This window comes from Mercenaria mercenaria, chromosome 13 (genome assembly GCF_021730395.1).
Source record: "Mercenaria mercenaria strain notata chromosome 13, MADL_Memer_1, whole genome shotgun sequence".
Lineage (NCBI taxonomy): Eukaryota > Metazoa > Mollusca > Bivalvia > Venerida > Veneridae > Mercenaria > Mercenaria mercenaria.
In genome coordinates, this window is record NC_069373.1 from 72,528,170 (window position 1) to 72,545,325 (window position 17,156).

The window sequence follows — 17,156 nt, forward strand, 5'->3', positions numbered from 1 at the left end:
GTTTTTACTCTCTGTAAAATATCGATTTTTGAAAATGGGAATTGATGATCGACAAAAAAATATCGTTGATACATCGATATCATTTCTATCGATGACAGCCCTATGTACTTGTGAGATGGGAATACAGCAGATGAAGAACATGTATTTTATTTGAAAACATATTTATTTTTTGCAGAATAAAGCAGTAGACTTCGGATACTTGATGAAGTAAGGCAGCTGCAAAGAATTTGTCATTAATGTATTATATAAATGTCTGAAAATAGCAAGATAGTATTCTTGCCTGCCTTTGATTAAGGTCACCAAATGAATTTAAAGCAAATATATATATATAATTGTATTCTAGAAAGAAATGTTCGAGTTATGCCCCAGACAAGGTTTTTAAACAAGAGGACCATGATGGTCCTGAATCGCTCACCTGTCCCCAAATGACCCAGTTTTGAACTGAGTATGATGTTGTTTTTTTTCTATTATTTGACATAGTGACCTAGTTTTTGAGCTCATGTGACCCAGTTTTGAACTTGACCTAGATATCATCAGGATAAAAATTCTGACCAATTTTCATGAAGATCCATTGAAAAATATGGCCTCTAGCGAGGTCACAAGGTTTTTCTATTATCTGACCTAATGACCTAGTTTTTGAAGGCATGTAACCCAGTTTTGAACTTGACCTAGACATCATCAAGGTGAACATTCTCACCAATTTTCATGAAGATCTCATGAAAAATATGGCCTCTAGAGAGGTCGCAAGGTTTTTCTATTTTTATACCTACTGACCTTGTTTTTGACCGCACATGATCCACTTTTGAATTTTATCGAGTTATCATCAAGGTGAACATACAGACCAATTTTCATGAAGATCCCATGAAAAATATGGCCTCTTGACCGCAGCTGACCCAGTTTCGAAACTGACCTAGATATCATCTAGATGAACATTCAGACCAACTTTCATACAGATCCCATGAAAAATATGGCCTCTAGAGAGGTCACAAGGTTTTTCTATTATTTGACCTACTGACCTAGTTTTTGACGGCACATGACCCAGTTTCGAACTCAGGGTTTTTTCTAGATAATTTGGGAACATAGCCTATACCCCTAATTGGGAATTTTGACGTGTAAATGTTCAAAATTGGGAAATGTTTAGTCACATAGGATATAGTAAGGATGTGTTTAAGCACTTTCTCATGCACTTGTTTCACTTTGTACAACCTTTTTAACATACTTCCATTACAAAATTGGCTATAAACGGCTATAAAAACGGCCAAAAAACCCCCCCTGGAACTTGACCTAGATATCAGCAAGGTGAACATTCTGACCAATTTTCATGAAGATCTTGTGAAAAATATGGCCTCTAGAGAGGTCACAAGGTTTTTCTATTTTTAGACCTACCGACCTAGTTTTTAACCACAGTTGACCCAGTTTCGAACATGGCCTAGATATCATGAAGATGAACATTCAGACCAACCTTCATACAGATCCCATGAAAAATATGGCCTCTAGAGGTCACAAGTTTTTTTTTTATTATTTGACCTACTGACCTAGTTATTGATGGCACGTGACCCATTTCAAACTTGACCTAGATATCATCAAGGTGAACATTCTGACCAATTTTCATGAAGATCCATTCAAAAGTATGACCTTTAGAGAGGTCACAAGGTTTTTCTATTTTTAGACCTACTGACCTAGTTTTTGACCGCAGCTGACCCAGTTTCAAACTTGACCTAGATATCATCAAGATGAACATTCAGACCAACTTTCATACAGATCCCATGAAAAATATGGCCTTTAGAGAGGTCACAAGGTTTTTCTATTATTTGACCTACTGACCTAGTTTTTGAAGGCACGTGACCCAGTTTTGAACTTGACCTAGATATCATCAAGGTGAACATTCTGACCAATATTCATGAAGATCTTGTGAAAAATATGGCCTCTAGAGAGGTCACAAGGTTTTACTATTTTTAGACCTACTGACCTAGTTCTTGACCGCACGTGACCCAGTTTCAAACTTGACCTAGATATCATCAAGATGAACATTTTGACCAACTTTCAGAAAGATCCCATGAAAAATATGACCTCTAGAGAGGTCACAAGCAAAAGTTTACGCACGGACGAAGGAAGCTGCGCGATCACATGTGAGCTAAAAAAACTTGTGACCTCTCTAGAGGCCATATTTTTCAATCAATCGTCATGAAAATTGGTCACTGACCTAGTTTTTGACTGGAGCTGACCCAGTTTCAAACTTCACCTAGATATCATCAAGACGAACATTCAGATCAACTTTCATACAGATCCCATGAAAAATATAGCCTCTAGAGAGGTCAAAAGGTTTTTTTTATTATTTGACCTACTGACCTAGTTCTTGTCGGCACATGACCCAGTTTCGAACTTGGCCTAGATATCATCAAGGTGAACATTCTGACCAATTTTCATGAAGATCCATTCAAAAGTATGGCCTCTAGAGAGGTCACAATGTTTTTCTATTTTTAGACCTACTGACCTAGTTTGTGAATGCAGCTGACCCAGTTCGAACTTGATCTAGATATCATCAAGATGAACATTCTGACCAACTTTCATAAAGATCCCATGAAAAATGTGACCTCTAGTGGTCACAAGCAAAAGTTTACGGACGGACGCACGGACGATGGACGCCACGCGATCACAAAAGCTCCCCTTGTCACTTTGTGACAGGTGAGCTAAACAAGAGCTGTCTGATGACAGCGCGCTTGACTATTCGAAGAATTGATTGAAGAATGGGGTCAAACTGTTAACACAGATATTCAGACAAAAGAAAAAAATAGATTAGAATAACAATGTTCCAGTATTTGTGGATTTCAATAAGACTTTTTTTTAGTCTTGCACTAAATTGCAAGTGTGAACCAATTTCAAAGTCCAAAAAGGGCCATAATTCAGCCAAAATAGTTGTCAGAGTTATGTACTCTTGCCTACAGATGGAAATCATAATGATAAACAAGTGTTCAAAGTTTAAAAGCTATATGTCAAGTAGTTTTGACAAAACATGGACTTGTATGAAAAGAGAACAGATTTCGAAGTCCAAAAAGGGCCGTAATTCAGCCAAAATAGATGACAGAGTTATGTACTATTTCCTACAGATAAAGACTATTATAATAATTAAGTGATAAAAGTTTCAAAGCCATATGTCAAATACTTTACACAAAATATGAACTGGTATGAAAAACTTAACCAAGATTTCTAAGTAGAAAGGGGCCATAATTCAGCCAAAATCCTTGATGGATTTATGTATGTTTGCCTATAACTGGTCATAGTGATGGTAAACATGTGTTGAAGGTTTCAAAGCTTTATCGCAAAACACTTTGCCAAAATATGAACTGGTACGAAAAACTTAACCAAGATTTCTAAGTCAAAAAGGGCCATAATTCAGCCAAAATTCTTGATGGAGTTATGTGCTCTTGCCTATAACTGGACATATTGATGGTAAACAAGTGTTGAAAGTTTCAAAGCTTTATCTCAAAAGACTTTGTCAAAATATGAACTGGTACGAAAAACTTAACCAAGATTTCAAAGTCAAAAGGGGCCATAATTCAGCCAAAATCCTTGATGGAGTTATGTACTCTTGCCTATAACTAGAAACGGTGATGATAAACAAGTGTTGAAAGTTTCAAAGCTTTATCTCAAAAGACTTTGCCAAAATATGAACTGGTACGAAAAACTTAACTCTGATTTCTAAGTCAAAAGGGGCCATAATTCAGCCAAAATCCTTGATAGAGTTATTTGCTCTTGCCTACAACTGGCCATGGTGATGGTAAACAAGTGTTGAAAGTTTCGAAGCTTTATCTCAAAAGACTTTGTCAAAAAGTGGACTGGTACGAAAAACTTAACCAAGGTGTGACGCCGACGCCGTGGTGAGTAGGATAGCTCTCCTTATTCTTCTTGCCATTGCACTCCCTCTTGCTGGTCTCTACAATATGTTAAGTATCAAGTCATTACCTAACATAGTACATTTGTATTCAAGTAATGCCCTGGACAAGGTTTTCAAAAATGAAGATAATTCAACAAGAACTGTCACAGGAAACAGCGTGCTCAACTATTTCTATGCTGGATAGTGAAAACCAGCACATCTGAGGAAGCTGGAGCTGTTTAATAGCTCCAATGTAGACTAAGATGCAGGACAAAATTTACGGTCGCTTTTGTTGATATACTGCACAAAAATACGGAAAACGCCATAATTTTCACGGTTTGTGGACTTGGAAAAGTGTACACGGTGTTTAAACAGATTTTTAAACATGGATGTTCACAATAGATACAGTTACATTAACAGTTATAAATAACCTTTCTTTTCATAGGACTGCAATTCATTAAGAGACCATTCCATTAAAAGAGACCACTTCTTAGCAGTCCCTTGGGTGGTCTTTAATACAATGTCGACTGTATATATACTGGATTTTTTATTGAAAAATAAATGATATATAAAATGATATACAAAAAGATGGAGTTTTGTTTTCTAAGAGAAAGTGTGACCTTTATTATTTGTTTTCTTAACAGACCATCAAAATATGACTTGCATCAGTAGTAGCACGTACGATACAAAACATAGATAATTAGTGTGAATTTGGCTAAACAAAACGGCAGATTCGACTTTAGTTTATTTATACACCAGTATGTCTAGGTATAAATCACAGCTATTAGACGTAATGGAATGTAGTAATTCTCACAAACATGACGATCTGCGTAATGGAATGAAACAATAGTTTCTGTATATTAGCCGACAAATGGGTTTAGGCCGCTAGACATGAATGTATCTCAAACGAGTCCGGAGTTCTGATTACCATGGTTTGTATGAGTATATACTTTTGATACCTTTTTTTTTCAGCATAGATAAAATACCGGTTTTTCATCTGGCTTTAAAAATAATACGATAATACAGCATACACGGGTTCTTTGTGAACGTCCAATTTTTACCGATGGAATGTAAGTACATTACCCCCACATCATACACTAACATACCATTTCATAGTTCTAAATGGAGAACATTGAAAAAAGCTTCTGATGAGCGATTTCATTATTCTGAAATTCTAAAAGTGAGACAGCTGATAACCCTGCAACAGATACAGCGGACAAGCCGGAAATGAAATCAATTTTACTGATTAAAATTTCATAGATATCAAAACAAGTTAAAACAAAATAGGAAAAAAAAAATAGAAAAAAAGAAATAAGCGTAATAAAATAAAAAGAAAAAAGACAAAACCGAGAATCAAACTGAAATTAAACAAATATAATGCAGGGCTACATAAAACTTTTGCTAGAAAATAAACCTCCTGGGAGTTTCGAACTCGTGCTATTAAGTATTTTCGCATGCATTTGAAAATGCTTAGCCACATGAGCTATTTCGTCATTCAAGTAAATGTTGATTTCTATTTGACAAGTATCATATGAATTCTAATTTACCGTGACATCTGACCAACCTAAATTAACTGTCTTAGACTCGCCTGACATTTTCGCGCCATTTTTATTATCGTTCGCCGACTGTATATATATATATATATATATAATTATACACTTGAACCCTATCTTTAACATGTTCACATGTATAGTAGAATCACCTGAACTAGCTAGAGAGATTAAAGAATCAACAAGAGGGCCATGATGGCCCTATATTGCTCACCTGTTGTCATTGCACTTGTGGACAAGAAGGTCCTCAGAAAAAATATCTAAGTCCAAAGGACAGTAACAACAAAGGGAAGAAATTTAACCAAAAAGAAAAAAAAATTCTTACAAGGTACAGATATGTCAAAAAACACCTAAAAATTTGAGGTACCATCCATGTTGTACCACAGGAAAGTGGTCTTGTTTTTTCCCTACGGTCAGTAATAAAAAAGTTACTAAAAACAAGCTATTTATAGTAACCTAAAAGGGAAGTAATTAAACAAGAGGACCATGATGATCCTGAATCTCTCACCTCTTCCAACATGACCCAGTTTTGAGTATGACGTCGTCTTTTTTCTATTATTTAACATAGTGACCTAGTTTTTGAGCTCATGTGACCCAGTTTTGAACTTGACCTAGATATTATCAAGATAAAAATTCTGACCAATTTTCATGAAGATCCATTGAAAAATATGGTCTCTAGAGAGGTCACAAGGTTTTTCTATTATATGACCTATTGACCTAGTTTTCGAAGGTACATGACCCTGTTTTGAAGTTTATCTAGATATCATCAAGGTGAACATTCTCACTAATTTTCATGAAGATCTCATGAAAAATATGGCCTCTAGAGAGGTCACAAGGTTTTTCTATTTTTATACCTACTGGCCTAGTTTTTGACCGCACGTGACCCAGTTTCGAAACTGACCTAGATATCATCAAGGTGAACATTCAGATCAATTTTCATGAAGATCCATTGAAAAATAAGGCCTCTAGAGAGCTCAAAAGATTTTAATAATTTTAGACCTACTGACCTAGTTTTTGACCGCAGTTGACCAAGTTTCAAACCTGACCTAGATATCATCAAGATGAACATTCAGACCAACTTTCATACAGATCCCATGAAAAATATGGCCTCTAGAGAGGTCACAATGTTTTTTCATTATTTGACCTACTGACCTCCTTTTTGACAGCACGTGACCCACTTTCGAACTTGACCTAGATATCATCAAGATGAACATTCTGACCAATTTTTATGGAGATCCATTTACAAGTATGGCCTCTAGAGAGGTCACAAGGTTTTTCTATTTTTAGACCTACTGACCTAGTTTTTGACCGCACATGACCTTGTTTCAAACTTGACCTAGATATCATCAAGCTGAACATTCAGACCAACTTTCACACAGATCCCATGAAAAATATGGCCTTTAGAGAGGTCACAAGGTTTTTCTATTATTTGATCTACTGACCTAGTTTTTGACGGCACGTGACCCACTTTCAAACTGAACCTAGATATTATCAAGATGAACACTCAGACCAATTTTCATACAGATCCCATTAAAAATTTGGCCTCTAGAGAGGTCACAAGGTTTTTCTATTATTTGACCTACTGACCTAGTTTTTGTGGGCACGTGACCCACTTTCGAAACTGATCTAGATATAATCAAGGTAAACATTCTGACCAATTTTCATGAAGATCTCATGAAATATATGGCCTCTAGAGAGGTCACAAGGTTTTTCTATTTTTAGACCTACTGACCTAGTTTTTGATTGCATGTGACCCAGTTTCAAACCTGACCTAGATATCATCAAGATGAACATTCAGACCAACTTTCATACAGATCCCATGAAAAATATGGCCTTTAGAGAGGTCACAAGGTTTTTCTATATTTTGACCTACTGACCTAATTTTTCAATGGCACATGACCCAGTTTCAAACTTGACCTAGATATCATCAAGGTGAAAGTTCTGACCAATTTTCATGAAGATCTTGTGAAATCTATGGCCTCTAGAGAGGTCACAAGGTTTTTCTATTTTTAGACCTAATGACCTAGTTTTCGTCAGCATGTGACCCAGCTTCGAACTTGACCTAGATATCATCAAGGTGAACATTCTGACCAATTTTCATGAAGATCTTGTGAAATATTTGGCCTCTAAAGAGGTCACAAGGTTTTTCTATTTTTAGACCTACTGACCTAGTTTTTGATGGCACGTGACCCAGTTTCAAACTTGACCTAGATATCATCAAGATGAACATTCTGACCAACTGTCATAAAGATCCCAGTAAAAATGTGACCTCTAGAGTGGTCACAAGCAAAAGTTTACGGACTGACGCACGCACGCACGACGGACGCTGCGCGATCACAAAAGCTCACCTTGTCACTTTGTGACAGGTGAGCTAAAAAAATATTAGTGTAAGTGAACAAAAGAAGGATCTGCCAAATAAATGTGTTGACATAAATGAAATTTCAGATCAGTATCTTCATTAGTTACAGAGATATACCCATTTTAATTTGAAATAAAGGGAGGTAATTTGAAATAAAATCAGTCAATAGTTATCTACCCTGATTGGCTCAGTCCAATTAATGACAATAATGAAATTTTAAATAAGTCCTATAAGTACTTACTGATATAAATCCATTTTGATTACAATCAGGGGAGGTAATCAGATATAAAATAACTCTGAACCTATGCTTGGATCTGATTTGTCATGGAATCCAAGATTTATTGTTTGTTGAAGTTATTTTGGAAGTTTGTATCAATTAAAACCATAAATGAAGTCTCTATATGGCTGCAAAAGCCAAAATAGCCAATTTTTGACCTTTAAGGGGCCATAACTCTGGAACCCATTAAGGGATCTGGCCGGTTCAAGAAAGGAATCAAGATCTTGTGGTGATACAAGTTGTGTGCAAGTTTGGTTAAAATCGATCATAAATGAAGCTGCAGTTGTGCAGACAAGGTCAAAATAACTTTGGAACCCATTATGGGATCTGGCCAGTTCAACCTTTACCCTGCTAAATTTCTAAAATGGACTGGTCCATCATTCAATTTAGGCAGTACCACTTATTATTCAAATGGGTGTTCACTGACAATTTACTGACTGAATAGCGAACAGTGCAGACCATGATCAGACTGCACTGATGTGCAGGCTGATCTTGGTCTGCACTGGTAGCAAAGGCAAATAACTGTGCCGCCAGCAGGCTAAAGGTCAAACAAGGAATCAAGATCTTGTGGTGACACAAGTTTTGTGCAAGTTTGATTCAATTCAAATCATAAATGAAGCTGCTATTGTGCAGACAAGGTCAAAATAGCTAATTCTGGCCCTTTCAGGGGCCATAACTCTGAAACCCATAATGGAATCTCGCCAGTTCAAGAAAGGAACCGAGATCTTATGGTGATACAAGATGTGCGCAAGTTTAGTTAAAATCAAATCATAAATGAAGCTGCTATTGTGCAGACAAGGTCAAAATAGCTAATTCTGACCCTTTCAGAGGCCATAACTCTGGAACCCATTACGGAATCTGGCCAGTTCAAGAAAGGAACCAAGATCTTATGGTGATACAAGTTGTGTGCCAGTTTGGTAACAAGAGCTGTCACAGGAGACAGCGCGCTCGACTATTTCGATGCTGGAGAGTGAAACTGGGTACATCTGAGGAAACTAGAGCTGTCACTGGAGTGTTTAATGACTCCAATTGTGGATGAAAATATTGCACAATAGCCTGAGTCTATGTCAAAAATATCAACTTAAAGTAATAAGAGAGATAAAGATAAAATCAAAACACTATATAAGTATATCCTAAGCAAAAAGGGGCATAATTCATTAAATATTGGTGCCAGAGTTATGCAGCTTGTGTCATATAGTGTGGGTGATGATGTTGAACAACTATTTTAAGTTTGAATCAAATCCATTCAGTGATAACAGAGACAGAGTGAAAGTGCATCAAAACTTTAACCTAAAATTCTAAGTAAAAAGGGGGAATAATTAATGAAAAATTGGTGCCAGAGTTATGCACCTTGCGTCATATGGTGTGGGTGATGATGTTGAACAACTATTTTAAGTTTGAATCAAATTCATTCAGTAATAACAGAGACAGAGTGAAAGTGCATCAAAACTTTAACCTACAATTCTAAGTAAAAAGGGAAATAATTCATGAAAAAATGGTCCCAGAGTTATGCACCTTGTGTCATATGATAAGGGTAATGATGTTGAACAATTGTTTAAGTTTGAATCAGATCCATTCAGAAATAACAGAGATAGAGTAAAAGTGCATAAAACTTTAACCTGAAATTCTAAGTAAAAAGGGGAATAATTCATGAAAAATTGTGCCAGAGTTATGCATCTTCTGTCATATGATGTGGGTGATGATGCTGAACAACTATTTTAAGTTTGGATCAAATCCATTCAGTAATATTAAATAACAAGAGATAGAGTGAAAGTGCATCAAAACTTTAACCTGAAAATCTAAGTGAAAAGGGGGGATAATTCATGAAATACTGGTGCCAGGGTTATGGCCCTTATGTCAGATGATGTGGAGGATGATGAGGAATAATATTTCAAGTTTGAATCAAATCCATCGAGTAATTACAGAGATAAGTTGAAAAAAGAGGAAGTGCACCAAAACTTTAACCAAGGTGGGGATGCGGAAAGACGCCGACACCGGGGCGAGTAGGATAGCTCTCCTTATACTTCGTATAGTCGAGCTAAAAATCAAATCATAAATAAAGCTGCTATTGTGCAGACAAGGTCAAAATAGCTAATTTTAGCCCTTTCAGGGGCCATAACTTTGGAACCCATAATGGGATCTGGCCAGTTCAAGAAAGGAACCGAGATCTTATGGTGATACAAGTTGTGTGCAAGTTTGGTTAAAACAAGAGCTCGTCGAACACAAAATGCCCCCCTTGATGCAATTAGTAATTGCACAAGGAACAGAAATTATATGCTCACTGTAAACAAAAGTACTATCATTCTGGTTTAATCTGACCTTGACCTTTAACCTATTAACCTAACGAGATTACAGATTGATCTTGGCGCCATCCACTGAGCCATTTTTGAATGTTCCAAATTTCAAGACTAGCTCAAGGTCAAAATCAAGGTCAAATTTCATTTAGGTACAAAACAATGTGTATGTGGTCCAAATTTGAAAGCGGTGGCTTGAGAAATGTGAAAGCAGGTCACTAGATCAATTTCAAGGTAAAGTTCATTTCGGTAAACAGAACTATGCATGTGCTTCAAATTTGGAGGCTGTAGCTTGAGAAATGTGATAGCAGGTAATAGATAAAAATCAATGTAAAATTTCAATTCAGAACACAAAAATATGCATGCAGTCCAAATTTGAAGCCTGTACCTTCAAAAATGTGAAAGTAGGTCATTAGGTCAATCTTAAGATCAAAGTTCATTTCAGTACACAAAACTATGCATGTTGTTCAAATTTGAAGACTGTAGCTTGAGAAATGTGAAAGTAGGTCACTAGGTCAAAATCAAGGTCAAATTTTATTTCGGAACATAAAACTAGGCAAGTGGTCCAAATTTGAAGCCTGTACCTTCAGAAATGTGAAAGTAGGTCACTAGGTCAATCTCAAGATCAAAGTTCATTTTAGTACACAAAAGTACGATTGTGGTTCAAATTTGAAGGCTGTAGCTTGAGAAATGTGAAACTAGGTCACTAGATCAAAATCAAGGTCAAATTTTATTTTGGAACAAAAAACTATGCATGTGGTCCAAATCTGAAACCTGTACCTTCAAAAATGTGAAAGTAGGTCACTAGGTCAATAACAAGGTCAAAGTTTTTTTCAGTACACAAACCTATGCATGTGGTCCAAATTTGAAGGCTGTAGGTACAGAAATGTGAAAGTAGGTCACTAAGTCAAGATCAAGGTCAACTCATGTTAAGGTTCATCTTGCCACTCAAACTATACATGTGGTCCAAATTTGAATGATGTAAGTTATGGACATGAAGATTCTAAGTTTTTCCCTATATAAGTCTATATGAACCATTTGACCTCTGAGGCAGGGCCATATTTGACCCGAGAGGGATAACTTGAACAAACTTGGTAGAGAACCACTAAATGACGCTACATTACAAAATACCAAAGCCATAGACTTTGCGGTTTGGACAAGAAGATTTTCGAAGTTTTTCCCTATAGACATATATGTAAACCATGTGACCCCCAGGGCGGAGCCATATTTGACCCTATGGAAATAATTTGAATAACCTTAGTAGAAGATCACTAGATGATGTCATACACAAAATATCAAAGCCCTAGGCCCTGTGGTTTTGGACAAGAGGTTTTTCAAAGTTTTTTCCTATACAAGTCTATATAAACCATGTGACCCTAGGGGTGGGGCCATATTTGACCCCAGAGAAATAATCTGAACAATCCTGGTAGAGGACCACTAGATTTTGCTACATACCAAATATCAAAGCCCTAGGCCCTATGGTTTTGGACAAGAAGAATTAGATCAGAAACCATTTAACTGTTCCTGGCCAATTTGACCTTGACCTTTGACCTAATGACCTCAAAATCAATAGGGGTCATTTGCTGGTCATGGCCAACTTAACTATCAATTTTCCTGACACTAGGCCAAAGCGTTCTTGAGTTATTGCCTGGAAACCATTTTACTGTTCCTGGTCACTGTGACCTTGACCTTTGACATACTGACCTCAAAATCAATAGGGGTCACCTGCTGGTCATGAACAACCTCCCTATCAACTTTCGTGACCCTAGGCCTAAGCGTTCTTGAGTTATCATTCGGAAACTGTTTTACTGTTCAGGGTCACTGTGACCTTGACCTTTAACATACTGACCTCAAAATCAATAGGGGTCATCTGCTGGTCATTACCAACCTCCCTATCAACTTTCATGATCCTAGGCCCAAGTGTTCTTGAGTTATCATCCGGAAACCATTTTACTGTTCAGGGTCACTGTGACCTTGACCTTTAACATACTGACCTCAAAATCAATAGGGGTCATCTGCTGGTCATTATCAACATCCCTATCAACTTTCATGATCCTAGGCCCAAGTGTTCTTGAGTTATCATCCGGAAACCATTTTACTATTCAGGGACACTGTGACCTTGACCTTTGACATACAGACCTCAAAATCAATAGGGGTCATCTAATGGTGATGACCAACCTATCTATCAACTTTCATGATCCTAGGCCCAAGCGTTCTTGAGTTATCATCCGGAAACAGATAGGTCTACATTCCGACCGACCGACAGACCGACATCTGCAAAACAATATACCCCTCCTTTTTCAAAGGGGGGCATAATAAAATCATAAATGAAACCACTATCGTGCAGACAAGAAATTGCTGACGGACGGACACACGCATGCACGCACTGACTGACGACGGACTAAGGGTGATCACAAAAGCTGTGTAGTAGGCATCGATTTAAATTTAATCTATTTTAGACAAACTATTCTTTCTTTCCAAATCTGGCATATATGTATCTGATGAATTATAAGATGGTACATAAATTATTGGCCTTTCAAACAACAATCTGTTAGCCTTTTAATTTCAGAAAAGAACAAGTGAATGAAGTATTGCTATGCAATACAAAGTCCCCTACTGGAAGGCACATTATTTTCTCTACTGCAGTATAACATAATGAACTGATATCTGTCAATGATGTATAAACAATATTGTACTATATTATATACAATATAATATAACAATTTGTTTTAACAAAGCACTTGCATTAAAATTTGCATATATAAAAACGTACAGTAATGTTGTTTTCATTTGGATTTTTTGGTCGATTATACAAAAAGTTATCATAAAAGTTATTTATAGTATCAACAAAGTGAAATTAACCCTAAAAAAAAGAAAAACACACACACAAAAAAAACCATCTATACAATATAAGTCCAAAAGAAACTCTTTACCAGGTAGAGATACAGTACAAACGCGATCCTACGAAAAGCCAAGGGACCGGCCATTTTTTTCGTAATACCGCATCTTCGTTCAAGCACAGTATAGGAAATTTAGCTATACAGCACCTAAGATTTACACATCGTAACCAATGGTATTTAAACACATGATTTTCGTATTGGAGTACAGTCATGAATACCAATTTTATATGTACATCTGGGTTTTCTACAAAACTTATTCGAATCTGAACTCAGAATAGTATCACGAACTTTAAATCGTTTTTTTTTCTTCACCTTTTTTCACTGTACATAAAATATAGACTGGGTACATTGTTGCATGAGAACAAAAATGTCAATTGCCTATTCCGATTCAGCTACCATACACTGAATTTTTCGGAATAATAAAACGACAATTTACGGACGATCAGGACTTTTTCATGGATTTTTTTTATTTTCTTTATACTGTGACTGTTTGCGACGTATACATATCGAAGTAAGTGTGGCTGGTATGCCATCCGATCTGATAGTTACAGGAGAAAAAATTAACTACTAAATTGTGTCATAGTGTACAGCGGATATATTTCGACTTAAATTACTACGTTTTCTCACTTTAATTACTGTTTAGGCCTAAAAAAAAAAATTCTTTGTTTCCGGTAACATGCTCAAAAAAAATAGGGTAGGTAGGTCGGAATTTTTTTTTTTTTATTAAGGGAGACTTTTCGGAAATTATTTTTTTGTCAAAAAATGATTACAAATAAGGGGGTTATGCCTTTAGAGCACCAGTAAGTTGATTTCTAACATCACTGGCCATGTTTAAAGCATAAAAAGTGCAGTTTTGCATCTTTTTGTTAAAAAGTTGAAAAAAATATTCTCCAAGGTCATTAAAACATTTAGGGTCGGGCCAAAAATTTAGGGTAGGTCGGGATACCGGAAACAAACAATTTTTTTTTTTACGCCTTATGCCCAGCCGCAGGGCCCTCACTCTACTTTGGGGGAAGGGGTCCGCAGCCCTCAGGCGGGGGAATTTTCATGTTGTTTTAGCCAAAAGGGGGAATTTTCATTGCCTTCAAAGAATAACATACTATGTAACATGTATAACTCTCATTACACTAAAGTTGTTTCTTTTTGTCAACATACTACTGGTAACTGCAATTATATCATGTCAAGATCAGCTTTTCAGGGGACAAACTATACTGTTATTAATGAAACTTCGACAAACTTTATCTATAACAAGTACATTTATCATTACACATTTTTTTAATCAATTTATATTTTAGTTGTCTAAAAGTTGGTGGAGTTTGGTGCCTTTGCATTTGATTATCAAAAAGAGCTTTTCCCGTGGGATGCCCACATGCCCCCGATGGCACTTTGAATGAATAGTTATGGCCGATGTTAGAGTTTAGGGACCTTTGACCTACGGAGCTGGGTCTTGCGCACGACACATCGTCTTACTGTGTCACACATTCATGCATAGTTATTTTAAAATCCATGCATAAAGACAAAAGATATGGACCGACCATGCCCACATGCACATCATGAAAATGATCTTTAACGTCAAAGTGTGACCTGACCTTTGAGCTAACGGACCTGGGTCTGCGCATGACACGTCGTTTTACTGTGGTACACATTTATGCCAAGTTATTTGAAACTCCATCCATCGATGACAAAGATATGGACCGGACACCCCCAAATCAATGCACACCCTTTAACGTCTAAGTGTGACCTTGACCTTTGAGCTACGGACCTGGGTCTTGCACACTGCACGTCGTCTTACTGTGGTACACATTCATGCCAATTTAAATTGAAAATCCATCCATCGATAAACAAAGATATGGACCGGACACACCCATCAATGCACTATCCTTTAATGTCTAAGTGTGACCTTGACCTTTGAGCTACGGACCTGGGTCTTGCGCACTGCACGTCGTCTTACTGTGGTACACATTCATGCCAAGTTATTTGAAAATCCATCCATCGATGACAAAGATATGGACCGGGACACCCCCATCAATGCACAAACCTTTAATGTCAAAGTGTGACCTTGACCTTGAGCTACGGACCTGGGTCTTGCGCACTGCACGTCGTCTTATTTGTGGTACACATTCATCCCAAAGGGTTATTTGAAAATCCATCCATCGATGACAAAGATATGGACCGGACATGAAAATTGCGGACAGACCGACAGACTGACAGACCGACAGACGGACAGACGGTTCAAAAACTATATGCCTCCCTTCGGGGGCATAAAAATGCTTCAAAATAAGGGCTGCTTTTGCAACAGTGATCATATTTTTCTTAAATGCAGACTTTCAAATGGCTTTTTATTTTGATTGTACTAAAAAATCTTGTAAGAAATGATGAAAATGTCCGAAAATCACGGTCGCGAAAACGGGTGACAAATATGGAAAACGAAAGTAAATATTTAAAATTCTTGATGAAATACCTGTTTTAAATTTCTTTTTTTACCTACCTATTCAATACTTACAATTTCTGCTTATTAAGCATTTAATTTATTTGGACCAAACAAAGCCCGGCAATGATAATAAATTTTCTATAGACCCTAACGGTGACCGGCTCGTAATCGTTCAAGGGAAACCAAATAATGATTTCAATTATCCAATTGTGCAAAGACGTAACCTAAAGCTGCATTGTTTACCAATTAATTTTTACACATTGATCAGTAAACACCTTTGATAGTGACAGGGATTTCTTGTACTAAATATAACCGCGAGATGATCAGGGGTCAATCGGCGCATGGCGTGATTGACATCTGTTAGCAGCTAATTAACATATGACGCTCCCCCTACTGCCATACTTCCGCGTATGACGGCGAACAATATTGAAAATTTACTGTGATTTTGATTGACAAGGGGCAGAACCTTTCGAACTCGAGACGCATCAAACAAAATTTCCGCGAGTCAACCCGACGCACGGAGCATATTTTGTGCGGGTCAAATACGTGTTTTTCTCGATTTTCGCGGATCAAAAACCCGGGACCTCGGGTCAACCGAATGCCATGTAAGGGGGAATTTTTTTCTCTGGAGGCGATAAAAAGGATACTATTTTGGCGGGGGAAGCAGCCGATATTCGGCGGCAAAAACGGCCAATCGAGGGCCCTGAGCCGTTATGGAAGGTGTGAAAACTTAGACGATACAGGTATTCGTAAAATCGCAACTAAAACAAGTTGAAAACAGGCTTTAAGGGCATAACAATACATTCGTAGGAGTGTATTTTTCGTAAAAACGCGACTTTGTAACATAAAAATAAGAAGGAAAGCAGCCGGGACCACAACACCTTTTCGTAGTATACCGGTATTTCGTTAAATTGCGATTCGTAGCACCGCGAATGCACTGTAGATCAAAATACACCTTAAATTTGGATGTATCGTGCACAGAAAAGTGGTCTCAATTTTTCCCTATGGCCAGTAATAAACAAGAGGACCATGATGGTCCTGAATCGCTCACCTATCCCCACATGACCCAAGTTTGAACTGAGTATGAGCGTTATTTTATTATTTGAAATAGTGACCAGTTTTTTGAGACAGTGACCTAATACTCAAGAAAAAAATTCGACCCAAATTTTTTGAAGTCCATTGAAACATATGGCCTCTAGAGAGGTCACAAAGCTTTTTTAATTATTTGACCCTTTTTACTAGTTTTTTAAGGCACGGACCCCCTTTTAAACTTGACCTAGATATCCAAAGGGGAACATTTTCACCAATTTTCATGAAGATCTCGTGAAAAAATATGGCCCCTAGATAGGTCACAAAGGGTTTTTTTATTTTTCGACCTATGATAGTTTTTTTACGCACAGACCCAGTACAAATTGACCTAAATCATCAAGCTGAACATTCCCCATTTCATGGATCCTTGGAAAATATGGCC

General features: G+C 37.1%; 1 protein-coding gene across 2 annotated transcripts in view; it reads right to left on the reverse strand.

Moving 5' to 3' along the window:
* LOC123529484 (forkhead box protein J3-like) overlaps window positions 1-17,156 on the reverse strand; it is a 68,694-nt gene that overhangs the window by 9,222 nt on the left and 42,316 nt on the right. The gene's annotated exons all lie outside the window — the stretch shown is intronic.